Source organism: Balaenoptera physalus, assembly GCF_965194825.1.
Source record: "Balaenoptera physalus genome assembly, chromosome: 12".
Taxonomy (NCBI): domain Eukaryota; kingdom Metazoa; phylum Chordata; class Mammalia; order Artiodactyla; family Balaenopteridae; genus Balaenoptera; species Balaenoptera physalus.
The window spans coordinates 39,173,988-39,191,368 of NC_138897.1; the positions used below are offsets into that span (position 1 = coordinate 39,173,988).

The 17,381-nt window shown below is 37.3% G+C and overlaps 2 long non-coding RNA genes across 2 annotated transcripts in view; one reads left to right on the forward strand and one right to left on the reverse strand.

Annotated features, from left to right (window-relative positions):
* The window catches only part of LOC309639218, a 70,229-nt gene extending 53,965 nt beyond the window's left edge, over positions 1 to 16,264 (reverse strand). The window contains exon 1 of the long non-coding RNA XR_014251523.1: positions 1,147 to 16,264. This is a non-coding gene — a long non-coding RNA (uncharacterized lncRNA). The remainder of the gene's footprint in view (positions 1 to 1,146) is intronic.
* The window catches only part of LOC309639216, an 800,045-nt gene that overhangs the window by 649,682 nt on the left and 132,982 nt on the right, over positions 1 to 17,381 (forward strand). The window lies entirely within an intron of this gene.

The following is a 17,381-nucleotide window of genomic DNA, read 5'->3' on the forward strand; positions in this document are numbered from 1 at the left end:
GCCCCTCTTACCCATCTCTTTATTGTTCCTTCTTTATGTCTTTAGTTGTAGAAGACCTTTTCTGGTAGGTTCTGGTCTTTTTCACTGATAGTTGTCCTACAAATAATTGTGATTTTTGTGTGCCCATGAGAAGAGTTGAGCTCAGGGTCTTTCTACTCTACCATCTTGGCCAGTCTCCTCTATTTTTTATTATAGGTTGAATCTACCTCTGAAAGGCTAGTGGCCAAGCACTCCATGATATTTCACTGTTGGTAAACATGGCATGGGGCTAGTTTCTTGTGTAATCTGTTAGAGCTATACATCTCAAGAGGTGATGAGAAGAGGATTCCCTTTAGCCTAAAGAAACATCATTCTCCCAGATCCCCAGGTTTGGAATCTCCAAGATATCCTCAGTGTCCTTCCTTTTCTCATTCCTGAAATCCCACTCATATCCAACCCCTGATACTCTTCTTCCTTTATGCCCACCTCTCCCAACTATAACCTCCTAGTTTTAGGCTGAGTTCCCTGGGAAACGAATTTTAACTTGTTATTTGTATTCAGGAAGTTGATTGAGGAACAGTCTCAGGGATGACACCTGTGAGGGAAACTTAACTGAGCAGAGAGAAGAGTTGAACCATGATGTACTTGCAACAAAGGCTTCAGCTAAACACACAGGGAGCTCTGGATTTGGGATAGCCCAAAAGTGAGGTCTTGAATTGAGGAAAGATGCCATTTTAATCTACTTTTGACCAGCCAGTGAATGTAAACTGGCCCAGGAAGTACACATAAGCTTAGGAAAGGCAATTTCCTTCAGTAGAGGACAATTTCCAGAAAGCAATTCGTCTGTGGGCTATTAAGAGCCATCACTTCAGGAACTAGGGAAATGAGTGTCTTGGTCCTAAAGGGAAATCTAGGAGGTCCACCACAGCATCCACTACATTTGTAAACTTTCAAATACTTCCCATTAGAAAAATATTCTGCACTGAGCTATAGAATTCATAAAGAGAAAAGAAGAGCCAAGTCTTTATCTTTGAATTACACTGTTTTTCTGCTACCATTTTAGGGGACTAAAATTCTTGCCCCACTCTGCAGGCACTAGTTATCCTATTTCAAAAATAAAAATAAAGAAAAAAGCAAATAGAGTGGCATATAAAGAAGCATTTTTACCTTAAGGATCTGTAGATGAATAGCAGACTTACATATTTTCTGGAGCATTCCACTGGTCAAATGTCACCAAAACAATTCCGAGTCAACCTGTCCCATTAGTTCTCTGAATTTTGATTATAAATTTATAAGAGACCTTCCCCAAACAACCAGAGAGCACCTTCAGTACAGCCATCCCTTTGGTCCTCAGTGTTTCCCACTGGGAACATTAGAAACCTTGCCCATCAACCAAAATAAACAGCTCTTCTCATGAATAGACTAAATGAAACCCTATAAATCATAGCTGTCAAAAATGTTACTAGCATTGCAGAAGACAGAAATCAATCCAAAATTCATTAGTTTTCTGACAAGAGCTTAATCTTATATTGTATAATACCAACCATGGCACCTCAGGTAGAATAGGAAGCTGCAAGAGATCATCTTGCTTTCCTGTGACAGAAATGTTTAATGTTTATAGCTTAATCTGCCCTTCTGACAACTGCCATTCTGTGGGCAGAAACTCTTGCCCCCTGGTTAAGGTCAAGTTGCCAGTGGTATGAGGCAGGAATCATTCTGCTGTTGTCACAATCTTTCACAGACTGTGTTATGGTTGGGTGGCTTGCAGACATTTCAGATAAAAAGGACACAGAGGTTATAAGCATAAGTGAAGTGTTTCTGTACCTACAGTGAGTCAGGGTTTAAACATAGTTTTTACCATCATCAGAAACACTCCTGCCGACCAGAGGTTAGCAGGAACGCCTCCTTCCCCTTCATATAACCCCTGATATGAGAGCTCCTGTGTGACTGCATCTCTCCTTTGAGGCTGCCCCAGTTCATTTTAATCAGATTTCAACTACATACAAATGTTCAGGAATAGCAGTGATAAGAGGTGTGGGGCAGGGGTAGGAAAAGCAAGGAACCTGGACATAGATGGATGGTGGTCATAGCCTCCTGCACACAGAAAAAGGTCAACCCTTTTTTCAGGTCATACCAAGCTGGCAAAAATTAGTTTGACCATGTTAGTTTCCCAATGTCCTCCCAACCCACCTATACATTATGACATCCCTTTCTTCCCTGATCCCACTGAAGTGACTTGGCTCCTTCACTGCCTGTCCAATGCCTTCCTGGGCTTAAGGTCCTCAGGAAATCTTATTTCTGTTCACATTAATGTGTTCCATCTCCCAAGGATTTTATTGTCTGTGTACCTCATGACACCTAATACTATCTTGGATGTGACCATCTTTTCAAAATCAAAGAGATGATTCCCAAAGACCTTGTTAAAAACCAAAGTTGCTGAATCCATAATTCATTTTGACCAAGGGTGTTGGAAATTTCCATTTGCCAGCTAAAGTATTATCACATTGAGGTGAATAGAGTTTACGTTTCACTTTGCCCAGTTTCCTTTAAAATTATGCAATTTTTAATAAACGTTTTAATAAGATGAGATATCATTTCATATTGCATAAAATTTAAAACCCTCTACCCCAGTACACTAAAAATCCTGGAGAACAGGAATCATGACCCATACCCAAGACTGTCTTCATCCATCACCTAAAACAATACATAGAACTTCAAAAAAATCATTGTTTGCTCTCAGTGTTGAGGAAAAAAATTGAAACTCTCCAATTCTATTATGAACTCTTTAAATTAGACTAAGAAGATACATAATGGAAAGTCAGGGTGCCTTATCACCCTCATTGACTGGGAAGGCAAGTTCATTTTAGACTATGTTTCCAAATGATATTTGTTTGTTTTGAAAAAATTGTCTGTACAATTTAAGTTTTCAAAAGGTGTCAGTTTAAACAAAACAGCCAGAAATCAATTAGCAAAATGCCAATAAGAACATACCTATCAATAATTACTTTAAATGTAAATGTACTAAATTCTCCCATCAAAAGACAGAGTGACTGAATGAATTTTTTTAAAAAAAGAAAAGAAACCCAGACCTATCTATATGCTGCCTACAAGAGACTTACTTCTGATGTAGGGACACACACAGACTAAAAGTGAAGGGGTGAAAAAAACAATATTCTGTGCAAATGGAAACCAAAAGAAAGCTGGGGTAGCTATATTTATATTAGACAAAATAGACTTTGAAACAAACACTGTAATAAGAGAAAAATAATGGCATTACATAATGATAAAAGAGTCAATCCAACAAAAGGATATAATATTTGTGAATACTTATGTGCCCAACATAGGAGCAACTAAATATATAAAGCAAATATTAACAGACTTAAACAGAGAAATAGACAGAAATACAATCATAATAGAGGACTTTAATACCCCACTTACATCCATGGATAGATCATCCAGACATAAAAACTATAAGGAAACATCAGCCTTAAATGACACATTATACCCGATGGACTTTATATAAAGAACAACTCACCCAGAAACAACAGAATACACATTCTTCTCAAGTGCACATGGAACATTCTCCTTTGCACAGCAAAGGAAACCATCAGCAAAATGAAAAGACAACCTATAGAATGAGAGAAAATATTTGCAAATCATATATCTGACAAAGACCTAATATCCAAAATATATAAAGAAGTCATACAACTTAATAGCAAAAAAAAAAAAAAAAAAAATCTGATTTAAAAAATGGGCAGAGGATCTGAATAGATATTTTTCTAAGACATACAGATGGTCAACATGTACATGAAAAGATGCTCAACATCACTAATCATCAGGGAAATGTAAATAAAAACCAGAATGTGATACCATTTCACATCTGTTAAAATGGCTATTATTAAAAAGACAATAAATAACAACTGTTGAAGAGGATGTGGAGAAAAGGAAAGCTTTGTGCACTGTTGGTGGAAATGTAAATTGGTGTAGTCACTATGGAAACTGTATGGAAGATCCCCCCCAAAATAAAAATATAACTACCATATGATCCAAAAATTCCACTTCTGGATATATATCTGAAGAAAACAAAAACACTAATTTGAAAAGATATGTGCACCCTCCTGCTCATTGCAGCATTATTTACAATAGCCAAAATATGGCAACAAACAACAGCCAACATATGTAAACGACCTAAGTGTGTTCATCAATGGATAAATGGTTAAAGGAAATGTGGAATAAACACACACACACACACACACACACACACACACACACACACAGTGCAATATTATTCAGCCCTGAAGAATGAAAGTTTGCCATCTGTGGCAACATTGATGGACCTTGAGGGCATTATGCTAAGTGAAATAAATCAGACAGAGAAAGACATACCTTATGATCTCACTTATATGTGGAATCTAAACAAAAACAGCAACAACAAAACCAGACTCATAGATACAGGTTGGTGATTGCCAGAGGCAGGGAGTGAGGATGGGCAAAATGGGTAAAGGAAGTCAACAGGTAGAAACTTCCAGTTATAAAGTAAATAAGTCATGGGGATGCAATGTACAGCATGGTGACTACAGTTAATAACACTCTATTGCATATTTGAAAGCTGCTAAGATAGTAAGTCTTAAAAGTTCTCTTCATGAGAAAAAAAGTCTAACTATGTACGGAGACAGATGTTGACTAGACCTGTGGTGATCATTTTGCAATATATACAAATATTGAATCACTGTGTTGTACACATAAAACTAAAATGTTATATGTCAATTATATGATAAAAGAAACAAAAAAGGTGTCAGTTCATTAAATATCTTTAACTAATCCAACAAATTTAGCAACTGATTTTTCTTTACTTTGATTCAATTTGTTAGTGAGCTTATTGGTTAACTCAGTCAAATGTTCAAAAAGTTTTTCACATAGAACTATGGTCATAAAATTACATAACTAATCTTAAAATGGGAGGATTTGAGAAAAACAAATCAAAAGAATTCATATTAACAGAACTGATTGTGATGTACTACACATGTTCTGGCACCATGCTAACAATCAAATCACATTTCAAATTCTGGTCAATTAAGGATTCATAAACAAAATTCCAATGAAAGCAATGAACATAACTATTACTTATCATCAAGTTTTGCCCATTGTAAGGGTCACAACCCTGAAGGGGATAATTATCTAAATAAGTCTATTATCTTTATTGAACTAGGTGGTCACTAGGCTTTAAGAATATGGTGTCCAGAATCTTTGATTTCCATAGTGTGCTTGTATTTGTATGTATGTGTGTACCTACATGTGGTCAAGCTGAAGATAGTATGAAAAAGTAAAGGATGCCAAGTTGTGAACAGAGATCCATGAAAACCTGACTAAGTAAGGACTGCCTCTCAGAATATAAGTCCTGTGCATTCTCCACCACTAGTAACATCATTTTCACCAATAAATCCTCTTTTTGAAAAAAAAAAAAAATTCTTGAAATTCACACATTATGTGAATTATATTAACAAATTTTTAAAGTTCTGCTAAAGACCAAGAAGGGCTACCAGCAGTACTGTTTTATTGTAGTATTCATTTTCTATTGCTCCTGTAACAAATGACCACCCTTTGGCAACTTAAAACAATTCCCATTTATTATCTCACAGTTCTATAAGTCAGGTTCAGCTGTTTTGCTGCTCTGGGTGTCACAAGGCTAAAATCAAGGGCTGTATTTTTTTCTGCAAGCTCTATGACTGAATCTTCTTCCAAACTCATTAAGGTTATAGGCAGAATTCCATGCAATTGTAGGACTGAGGTCCTGTTTCTTTGCTAGCTGTCAACTAAGGGTTGCTCTCAACTGCTTGAGGCTGCCCACATTCCTCAACCTGCAAGCATCTTTCTTCATCTTCAAAGTCAGCAATGGTGATTTGAGTCTCTCATGCTTCCAGTCTCATGAGTCTCCCCTTTTGACACATCTCTATGACCTCACCTACCTGCCCTCTGTTGGAAAATTCATGTGATTTCTTTGGGCCCAACTATAATACTCAGAATGATCTCTGATTCTTAAAATCAGCTGATTCATAACTTAATTCCATGAACAAAGACCTTTCACAGCAGTACCTAGTTGAGGGTTTAATTTAATAACCAAGGAGTGGGAATATTTGGATACATTTTTGGAATTACGCCTAACACAATTAAGGAGGTTGGGATTTGGGGTCATCTGGTTCTTGGACAGACCTGGTAGTATGGTAGGAAAACTTTAGAGAGGGAATCTAAGAATTCGACAAGAGGAAAACTTTTGGAGCACAGAGAGATAAAATCAGGTCAAAAGAATCCAAAGACTTTAGCCTGTTTTATATTTTTCAAGAAGTGTTATACCTCTGAAAATGATTAAGGTGCTATAAATAATTATTCTCTTTCTACTAAATAATTTTCCTAACTTAATGAAATTTTCTTCTTAACTATTTAGTTTTATCCTCTTTGCCTCTGTCCTTGGAAAGCATAGAAATCTTAGTGATAAAAACAAAAAAACAAAAAAACTGTCAGAGTCCAATGTATCCATCCCCCACCATCCCCCTCATTGATGGAATCCCATTGCCAATATAAAATCTGAGAACATATATTTAGAAGGAACTGTCAAGTCATCTAACACAACCCTCCCCCATCCACACAGTGTGACTGGTGGAGGCATATCCAGCACAGCCCTGCCAGATGGTCTTCCAGCCTGTATCTGAACACTTCATTGAAGAGAAACTTCCTACTTCATAAAGCAGCAGTGCCATTGTTGGCCAGTTCTAATCGTTAGAGTATTCTTCAGTAACTTCCGACCTTTAGTTTTCAAACCCACACATGTGACCCTCACTAACATAATAATCCTTCAAAGGTTGGATCATGGCTATCAGATCTCCCTTACATTTTCTAGGCTAAACAGCTAAAATTTCATCCTTTTCTCAGATGATACTTTTTTCCTAAATTCCTCTTCACAAATGGCTACTAAACTGTGCCCGTCTCTCTCACACAGGACCTAAAATTAAGAAAAACAAAAACTTCAGATGTGTTCTATGGTAAAGGTTTTCACTAGGTCATAAATCATCATCCAATGTGTTCCTTTATATATATACAAATCCTGAATCATTTACTTAATCTTTACTTTTTTGAAGTAACATCATTGCTTGGCTATTATTCACATATTATTCACCAATCATCCAAAGGGATTGTAAATGTACAAGCTAATTAAAAAGTGAAAACTAATAATGAAGATACTTCAAATAGATTTCCCTGTTTCCCCTTAAATTCATTATTCATACTATCAGGTGTAATTTCTAATTGATAATAAGAATTCTAGAATTTCTATTTTCCAAAAAAAGTGGGGAAATATAACAGAAATAATCATGCCATTCATTGATGAGTTGCTGTCTTCTTCAAAGTATTTTCAAACATTGGCTAATAATTAATTTTACTTATTGGGTATTTGTACTTAAAGGAAATAATAATTAAAAGTTGTACATTTTAGAAGCAAGGCACCACTGTTGATTGACACGCAGAGGGTGGAGTCACCATTTCCACCTCTCTCTTCCCATGCACTGGCCCCTGCTCCCCCAGGTGCTAGGAGAGGCCCTCACTGGGGCTGACCTTCTCCTACCTGCTGCTGGGCACTAGGAAAAGCCCCCATTGGGGCAGGTCTATGCACACATGCAGCCAAACAATAGGAAAGGCACCCCCCATAGCTGGCCCTCAGGTGCTTGCCTCCAGGAAATAGGAAAGGACTTGCCAGGGCTCATCCTCTCACAAAGGCTACCAGGTGCTAGGAAAGGCTCCTACTAGGGCTGAATCTCCCGCCTCCATGGCTGCTGGCTTCCGAGAACACCTGTGGCCACCAGGGCTCCCACGATGCTGGCAGCCATGCCACCTCCATGTCCTGTCCTCAGCAGGGCAGACCTGAGTGCTCCAGGGCAGCCTCAGGAGCATATTCCTGTGGGTGGCCCACATGCAGATGTGGGGCTAAAAACCACAGGTAAGCCACAGAGGCAGGCGACTAAGGAAGGGGAATGAAAATCTAACCATGCAGCTGCACAAGCCACAGATTCAATACCCACAATTGGCTTTGTAAATCCTGTGTTTGTGGAATATCTGAATGGACAATGAGTGTTCCCACAACTGAGACTGGTCTAGCCTTAGCAGCTATGAACTTTGGGGGCAAGTACACATGGGAGTTGGGCCAGATCAGAGTCTGAGCTGCCCCCACAGTGCCTGTAGTGGGTCCAGAGATCTACCTAGAGGTATAGGAGGGCCTCTTGGGTAGGAGGAATTTGGCTGTGGCTCACAGTGGGGGAAAAGACACTGACAGCTGAGACCCCAGGAAAATATTATTATTTTTTATGTTTTGTTTTGTTCTGTTTTTCTTTTTTTATTAGTAGTATTTTTTATTTTTATTTTCTGTTTAAAAATTTTTTTAATATATTTTTAACGTTTTTCTATTTTTATTTCATTTTTTCATTGTTTTGTGTTTTTTCCTTTTTTTGTTTTCTTTTTCTTTGTTCTGTTTTCTTTTTATTTATCTTTTTTTTTGGATCATTCGATGTGTTTGTTTTGTTTGCTTTTCTTTTTTTCTTAGTTTGCATTCGGCTTTTGTTTTCTTTTTTGTTTTTTGCTTTTGTTAGTTTGTTTTTAATTGTTTGATTTCGTGTTTGGGTTCTTTTGTTGGTCTGGTTCTTCTCTTGTTTTCTGTTTGCTTTGCTTTTGTTTCTGTTTCTTATTTGTGTGTGTGTGTACGTCTATGTTTTTGATTTTGTTTCTTTGGTTTTGGTTTTGCCTTTTGTCTTAGGTTTTGTTTGTTCATTTGTTCCTTTTTTTTTCAATTGTTATAATTGATGTTTGTTTTTGTCTTTGCAATTTGTCTTGTGTTTTGTTTGTCTGTTTGTTTTCTCCCCCTATCTTTTCTTTTTTTTTTTCTTTTATTTTCTTTTTAGCCATGCCATGTGGCTTGCAGGATCTTGGTTCCCCAGCTGGGGGTTGAGCCTGAGCCTCTGGGGTGGGAGTGCCAAATCCAGGACACTGGATGGCCAGAAAATTCCGAGCCCCAGGGAATATTAATCAGTGAGAGCACTCCCAGAGGTCTCCATTTCAACTCCAAGAACCAGCTCCACCCAACTGCCTGAAGGATCCAGTGCCAGACACCTAATGCCAAACAACAAGCAAGACAGGAACACAAACCCACCCATCAGAGGACAGGCTGCCTAAAGTCATAGTAAGGTCAAAGAAACCCCAAAACACAACATCTGATGCAGTCCTGCCCATCAGAGGGACAAGGTCCAGCTCTACCCACCAGAGCACAGACACCAGTCCATCCAAACAGGAAACCTAAACAAGCCCCTGGACCAAACTCACCCACCACAGGGCAGACAGCAGAAGCAAGAGGAACTATGACCCTGAAGCCTATGGAAAGGAGACCACAAACACAGTAAGTTAGACAAAATGAGATGACAGAGACATACATTACAGATGAAGGAGCAAGGTAAAAACGCATGAGACCAAATAAAGATGAAATAGGCAATCTACCTGAAAAAGAATTCAGAGTCATAATAGTAAAGATGACCCAAGATCTCAGAAATAGAATAGAGGCACGGATTGAGAAGATACAAAAAATGTTTAACAAAGACCTAGAAGAAGTAAAGAGCAAAGAATCAGTGATGAAAAACACAATAACTGAAATTTAAAATACATTAGAAGGAATCAATAGAAGAATAACTGAGGCAGAAGAACGGATAAGTGAGCTAGAAGATAGAATGGTGAAAATAACTGTCACAGAGCAGAATAAAGAGAAAAGAATGAAAAGAAATGAGGACAGTCTCAGAAAGCTCTGGGACAATATTAAATGCAGCGACATTAGAATTATAGGGGTCCCAGAACAAGAAAAGCAAAAGAAAGGGCCTCAGAAAAATATTTGAAGAGATTATAGCTGAAAACTTCCTTAACATAGAAAAGGAAATAGTCAGTCAAGTCCAGGAAGCACAGAGAGTCCCATGCAGGATAAACCCAAAGAGAAACATACTAAGACACATGTTAATCAAACTAACAAAATTAAATATAAGAAAAAATATTAAAAGCAAGAAGGGAAAAGCAACAAATAATATACAATGGAGTCCCCATAAGGTTACCAGCTGATCTTTCAGCAGAAATTCTGCAGGCCAGAAGGGAGTGGCAGGATATATTTAAAGAGATGAAAGGGGAAAACCTACAACCAAGATTATTCTACCCAACAAGGATCTCATTCAGATTAGACGGAGAAATTAAGACATTTATGGACACGCAAAAGCTAAGAGAATACAGCACCACCAAACCAGCTTTACAACAAATGCTGAAGGAATTTCTCTAGGCAGGAAACACAAGAGAGGAAAAAAAACAAACCAAAACAATTAAGAAAATAGTAGTAGGAATATACGTGTCAATAATTACCTTAAATGTAAATGGATTAAATGCTCCAACCAAAAGACATAAAATGGCTGAATGGATATAAAAACAAGACCCATATATATGCTGTCTAGAAGAGACCCACTTCAGACCTAGGGCTACATACAGACTGAAAGTGAGAGGATGGAAAAAGATACTCCATGCAAATGGAAATCAAAAGAAAGCTGGAGTAGAAATACTCATATCACACAAAATAGACTTTAAAATAAAGACTGTTAAAAGAGACAAGGAAGGACACTACATAATGATCAAGGGATTAATCCAAGAAGAAGATATAGCAATTGTAAATATTTATGCACCCAACATAGGAGGACCTCAATACATAAGGCAAGTGCTAACAGCTGTAAAAGGGGAAATTGACAGTAACACAATAATAGTAGGGGACTTTAGCACCCTACTTTCACCAATGGACAGATCATCCAAACAGAAAATTAATAAGGAAACACAAGCCTTAAATGACACATTAGACCAGGTACACTTAATTGATATTTATAGGACATTCCATACGAAAGCAGCAGATACACTTTCTTCTCAAGTGCACACAGAACATTCTCCAGGATAGATTACATCTTGCATCACAAATCAAGCCTCAGTAAATTTAAGAAAGTGGGCAAAGAGGATCTCAACATAATTAAGGCCATATACAATGAACCCACAACAAATATCATTCTCAATGGTGAAAAACTGAAAGCATTTCCTCTAAGATCAGGAATAAGACATGGGTGTCCACTCTCGCCACTATTTTTCAACACAGCTTTGGAAGTCCTAGTCGCAGTGATCAAAGAAGATATAGAAATAAAAGGAATCCAAATCAGAAAAGAAGAAGTAAAACTGTCACTGTTTGCAGATGACATGATACTATACAGAGAAAATCCTAAAGATGACACCAGAAAACTTCTAGTGCTAATCAATGAATTTGGTAAAGTTGCAGGATACAAAATTAATGCACAGAAATCTCTTGCATTCCTATACACTAACAGTGAAAGATCTGAAAGAGAGATTAAGGAAACAATCTCATTTACCACTGCAGCAAAAAGAATAAAATACTTAGGAATAAACCTATCTAAAGAGGCAAAAGACCTGTACTCAGAAAGCTACAAGATACTGATGAAAGAAATCAAAGATGACACAAACAGGTGGAGCAATATACCACGTTCTTGGATTGGAAGAATCAATATTGTGAAAATGACTGTACTACCCAAAGCAATCTACAGATTCAGTGCAATCCCTATCAAGTTATGAATGCCATTCTTCACAGAATTAGAACAAAAAATGTTACAATTTGTATGGATACAAAAAAGACTCCAAATAGCCAAAGAAATTTTTGAAAGAAAAACGGAGCTGCAGGAATCAGACGCCCTGATTTCAGACTATACTAGAAAGCTACAGTAATCAAGACAGTATGGTACTGGCACAAAAACAGAAATATAGATCAGTGGAACAGGATAGAAAGCCCAGAGATAAACCCACACACCTGTGGTCAACTAATCTTTGTCAAAGCAGGCAAGAATATACAAAGGAGAAAAGACTGTCTCTTCAATAAGTGGTGCTGGGAAAACTGGAAGCTACATGTAAAAGAATGAAATTAGAACACTGCCTAACACTATACACAAAAATAAACTCAAAATGGGTTAGAGACCTAAATGTAAGGTCTGACACTATAAAACTCTTAGAGGAAATCATAGGAAGAACACTCTTTGACATAAATCTCAGCAAGATCTTTTTTGACCCACCTCCTAGAGTAATGGAAATAAAAATAAACAAATGGGACCTAATGAATCTTAAAAGCTTTTGCACAGCAAAGGAAAGCATAAATAAGATGAAAGCCAGCCCTCAGAATGTGAGAGAATATTTGCAAATGAAGCAACTGACAAGGGATTAATCCCCAAAATATAAAAACAGCTTATGCAGCTCAATATCAAAAAAACAAACAAACCAATCAAAAAATGGCCAGAAGACCTAAATAGACATTTCTCCAAAGAAGACATACAGATGACCAACAAACACATGAAAAGATGCTCAACATCACTAATTATTAGAGAAATGCAAATAAAAACCACAATGAGGTATGATCCCACACCGGTCAGAATGGCCATCATCAAAATATCTACAAACAATAAATGCTGGAGAGGGTGTGGAGAAAAGGGAACACTCTTGCACTGCTGGTGGCAATGTAAATTGATACAGCCACTAGGGAGAACATTATGGAGGTTCCTTAAAATCTAAAAATAAAACTACTATATGACCCAACAATCCCACTCCTAGGCATATATCCAAAGAAAACCATAATTCAAAATGATACATGCACCCCAATGTTCATTACAGAACTATTTACTATTTATAGCCAGGACATGGAAGCAACCTAAATATTCATCAACAGAGGAATCGATAGATAAGATGTGGTTCATATATACAATAGAATAATGCTCAGTCATTAATAAAAAATGAAATTGGGTCATTTGCAGAGATGCGGATGGACCTAGAGACTGTCATACAGAGTGAAGTACGTCAGAAAGAGAAAAACAAATACCGTATATTAACACAAACTATTGGCACCTAGAAAAAATGGTACAGATGATCTTATTTGCAAAGCAGAAATAGAGACGTAGACATAGAGAACAAATGTATGGATAGCAAGCGGGGATTGGAGGGTGGGATGGATTGGGAGATTGGGATTGACAAATATACACAACTATGTATAAAATAGACAACTAATGAGAACAGTCTGTATAACACAGGGAACTCTACTCAATGCTCTGTGGTGACCTAAATGGTAAGGAAATCCAAGGAAGAGGAGATATATGTATGCATGTGGCTGATTCACTTTGCTGTATAGCAGAAACTAACACATCCTTATACTCCATTATATGGAGTAAAGCAATTATACTCCAAGTTAAAAAAAAAAAAAGGAAAACAACAAAAAAAAGTTGTACATTTTAAACATCAAAAGCTTCACAGAAAGCTGCATCTTTTATTTATTATTCTTTCTGCTGATAATTCATTTATGGGTTTTTATTAGAAGTATTTGTTTTCTTTGGCTTTTAAGTGAATGATACATTCACCCTTTTCTTTATACTCATTCTAGGAATACTCTAAATTATTCAATCATCACAAGATGCAAGTAAAAATCTGAAGACAGGCGTGTCTTCTTTGCCCCCATCCCCATCCCGTTCACCCTAGATCAGTGCTTTCTGCCTCCGACAGAAACACCTTCCCTTGTCCTATTTTCCACACAATTCCTAACCCCTCCTTCACCTTCAGAATAGCTTTAGTCCCACTTCCTGAAAAACATCTTCCCTACTTTCAGGCCATGCTACTTCGTCAAGATACCTCAGGGAATTATTTGGTAACGCCATTTTTAGAGGTGAAAATGACAAATAGGACTAAGGCACCTCTGAAGTTTCAGTGGATAAATTTTACCAGCTGATGGTGGGAAAAATATTTGATCCATTCTGTTTTCGAGGTAAAGAGGCACAGCTTTAGAATCAAAGAGCCCTGGGTTCTAGTCCTATCTCCATTTTGATCCTGTGCCTCATAGAAATAAAATTAACACATGATAACATAGGGAACATTAAAAGAGATAATGTATATAAAAATCTTTGCACACTTCCTGGCACTTAAATCTCAGCAGGTAAATTATTCTTTATCATTATTATTAATGATATTATTATTAATTGCAAAAAGAAATACTAGATCATGCAATCTTGTATTAAATTTCATGCTTTCTTGCATGGTTGTTTCTCTGCATATATAACTAAGAGTCTAGAACACCTCAGGGGTTTTTTGAAGACATTTTATGCTCTGATCCTAGCCGGGCTGTGTATTTTGAAAAAGAAAGCTTGAGTATGGGGGAGTAGTTGAAACAGCAAGTGGTGATCCAATCAAGTCAAGCAATCGCCTTATGCCCTTCAAAGCTCAGAGGACAGTGGCCTAGGCAGTGTGGGGGTCAAGGAGGAAGGATTGTTCCGGTTATGGAAAGTGGAGTGATATGCAGAGTATAGGCAGAGTATATTCCTTAGCATTGGAATATATTAACTTGGCTGTGTTCAATTAATAAACAAGGCGGCCATTAGACTGAGGTTGCTCTAATGCCGTGGCAGCTACATAAGCAAACCAAAATCTATGCCTGTAAATGCCTCAGGGCTACAAAATCAAAACGCTAAAGACAGCCAATCACAAACAAACAACCAAGTAGGCTTTAAGCTACAGCCAATGGATAATTTCCTTACTTCGCTTCCTCCGCTTCTCTCTAGAAGTCTCTCCCTGAGCTCCCATCTGCAGAAGAACCCCTAACCACTTCTGGTTAGAGGCTGCTCAATTTAGATTGATTTTTTCACAAGCTCTTAAAATTCTTAATATGCCTCATATTTGTTTAACACAACAAAGATGTGAAAGTCTTTTTAAAAACTGTAAATATCAGTTGAAGTAGGTTAGTTATAGATGGTCTTTCTTCCTCCTTCTCCTGTATCCCCCATTTTATTTCCACGTCTTCCATCACAGAAATGACAGATCTCAGAGGGAATAAATATTAATGTTACTACTTTCTCTGAACACTGAACATTTAGAAACATTAAAGTTTTCAGAATACAAGGTAAAAAAAAAAAAAAAAAAAAAGTTGAAAAGAAAAGAAAAGAAAAAAACACCCAGCTCAAATGTCCTAACATTTATAGGTAAATTTTGAGAAAAGAGATTCCATTTCTTCATAGATGTTATTATTCATTTTTATTGCTGCAACACTTTTGGATACACATGGTTTTAACATAATTTTTATGAGTAACAAATAAGCTTGTGAGGTGATGTGATTTTTCTGCATTTCATTAAACATATTCTCTGGTTGACTTGCACCTGAAGTACAGCTGTTATGCTAATAATGAAAATATTAAATGTTAATAAAGTATTTCCAGGGAAAAAATGCTATTTCCATTGTTTTCCTCATCCCGAGTTTATTCTTAATAAAATTTCTGTGGAAACATCAATCTCCCGTCAAGCGCACCCAGAGCACTGCATATTTTTCAGCTGGTCTTGGCTCTGCCATGGGATCTGATAGCAAGAGGAGAGACTCTTATTACAAATTACTTGGGAATATTACCTTATGGAGACAGATTATACAACGCATCTTCCTCTCTTCACAATGCAACAGGAGGCTCCCACGACGTTAACTTGAGTACATTACAGATTCAACCTGAGTAATTCCCTATGGTTTTCACTTACAATGCAATATCCTGTGGCTTTATTTTGTAACGTGTCTTCAAGAGCAAAATTCATCATTCTAAGTGCTTTACCAAGTTAAACAATACTATTAGAACACTAAACAGAAGCAATGGGAGAGAAAATCTGAGCACCTGAAAGCAGGGGGAAATGGGATAATTCCAAACCAGAGATTAGAAGATACATATGCTGTGAGACAGGGAAAGTTTTCTCAGACTCACATACCTTATGAAGTGGGGAAATGGTGAGTATTTTGCTCCCCTTCCCTTCCATTACTTTTGCATCCTTGCTCGTCCCACACCAACATCAGGGCACCCAATTTTCTTTTGTTGAACAAACTCTTTTTTTGCATAAATGAACTGATAAACCTATTCCCTCTAAAGTCAGAAAACTTCACACCATACCCCTCACAGGCTGTTCAATTTTACAAGAGATCTAGGAGAGGGCAGTGTATTTAAGCCAGGAAAGGAATCATTAATGCAAGAATTCCAGATAGTAGCTTGGAGAGGGATTCTGAGCCAGAAAGTTTTCCAGGACTATCAAATCACATCATAAAGGCAACTTCAGTTTTCTCTGAGATCACACATCCCTCATCCCTTTTTTTTTGAGTTCTGAGAGTTTATTTTCCAAAGTCATATATTTTGAACCAAACCTCCCAAACTACTTGATCCTTGATATTATATTTCTTTTCTATTTGTAGTTCTAAAATGTCTAAGCACAGTTTCTCACCTTGGTCTATCCAAGATAGAGATGGGACCTGGTTTTCCTGGCTCGTTGAGCCTCTCAGGGAATGGTCTTCCTGAACAGCTTTGACTGTTGCAGCTGGAGATGAAGACAGGATCGCATACTGGCCAGAATCTGTATTGATCTCTAAGGCATATCCGTGAAGCATGTTTTCCCTTTTTAATAACTCCCTAAAATAAACTTTAAAGCATTTACTCTTCTTCTCCTTCAAAATGGTTTCAGGGAGAAGAACTCTATGGGGCAAGTCAATTTCATCATGTGATTTTACTTTAATTTGAAGAGTCACAATCCTCCCTTAGGCATGTGAGGAACTATCCAATACAATGTTTAACGTTAAAAGAAAGCCAGTGGTGCTATCACTGACTCCAAAGCAAAGATAATGCTGTGCCTATTGAAAACTTTCTGTAAATCCTCTACTGAAGCTTTCAGCAGGAGACAAAGGCAAGTAACTGATCTGGGACTTTCTACCCCAGTCCCCTATTGTACTCACTGATCCATTTCTCAAATGCTTTAACCCAAAAAGAAAAACATCTAAGTGAGCAATACTAATTTTCCTAAAATGAAAAACTCCCTTGCTAATATTCACCCAACTGGAAAAATTATAATCATTGAATAAAAAGCAATATCCTGTTTAACACAGTAGAAGGAACGCTATTGACAAAAGTGTGATGAGATCCTGGTCATTGCCAACGAGCAGAGATAATCAGATCAAGTGGTAATGTGAAAAGCAGCTGTCAGACAGAAATCCTTCTTGTGCCAGCCAAGAAGAGTTTGGCAACCAAACCAGTAGTTTTAGTTCCCTCCAGCAATGCAGATGGAGGATCTTTTCAAAATCAGGCTTAAGGAAAAATTTGAAGGAGAAACATGAGATGGGAAACTGACAAGTGACCTCCATATTCCATGCCAGGAACTAAGAAAGATCCAGGTCAAGGACTGATTGTGAAATCAGTAGCAAAGTGATGGCTTAACTCTTGAGATTTCATAGTCTAGCATATAACCCCTTATTT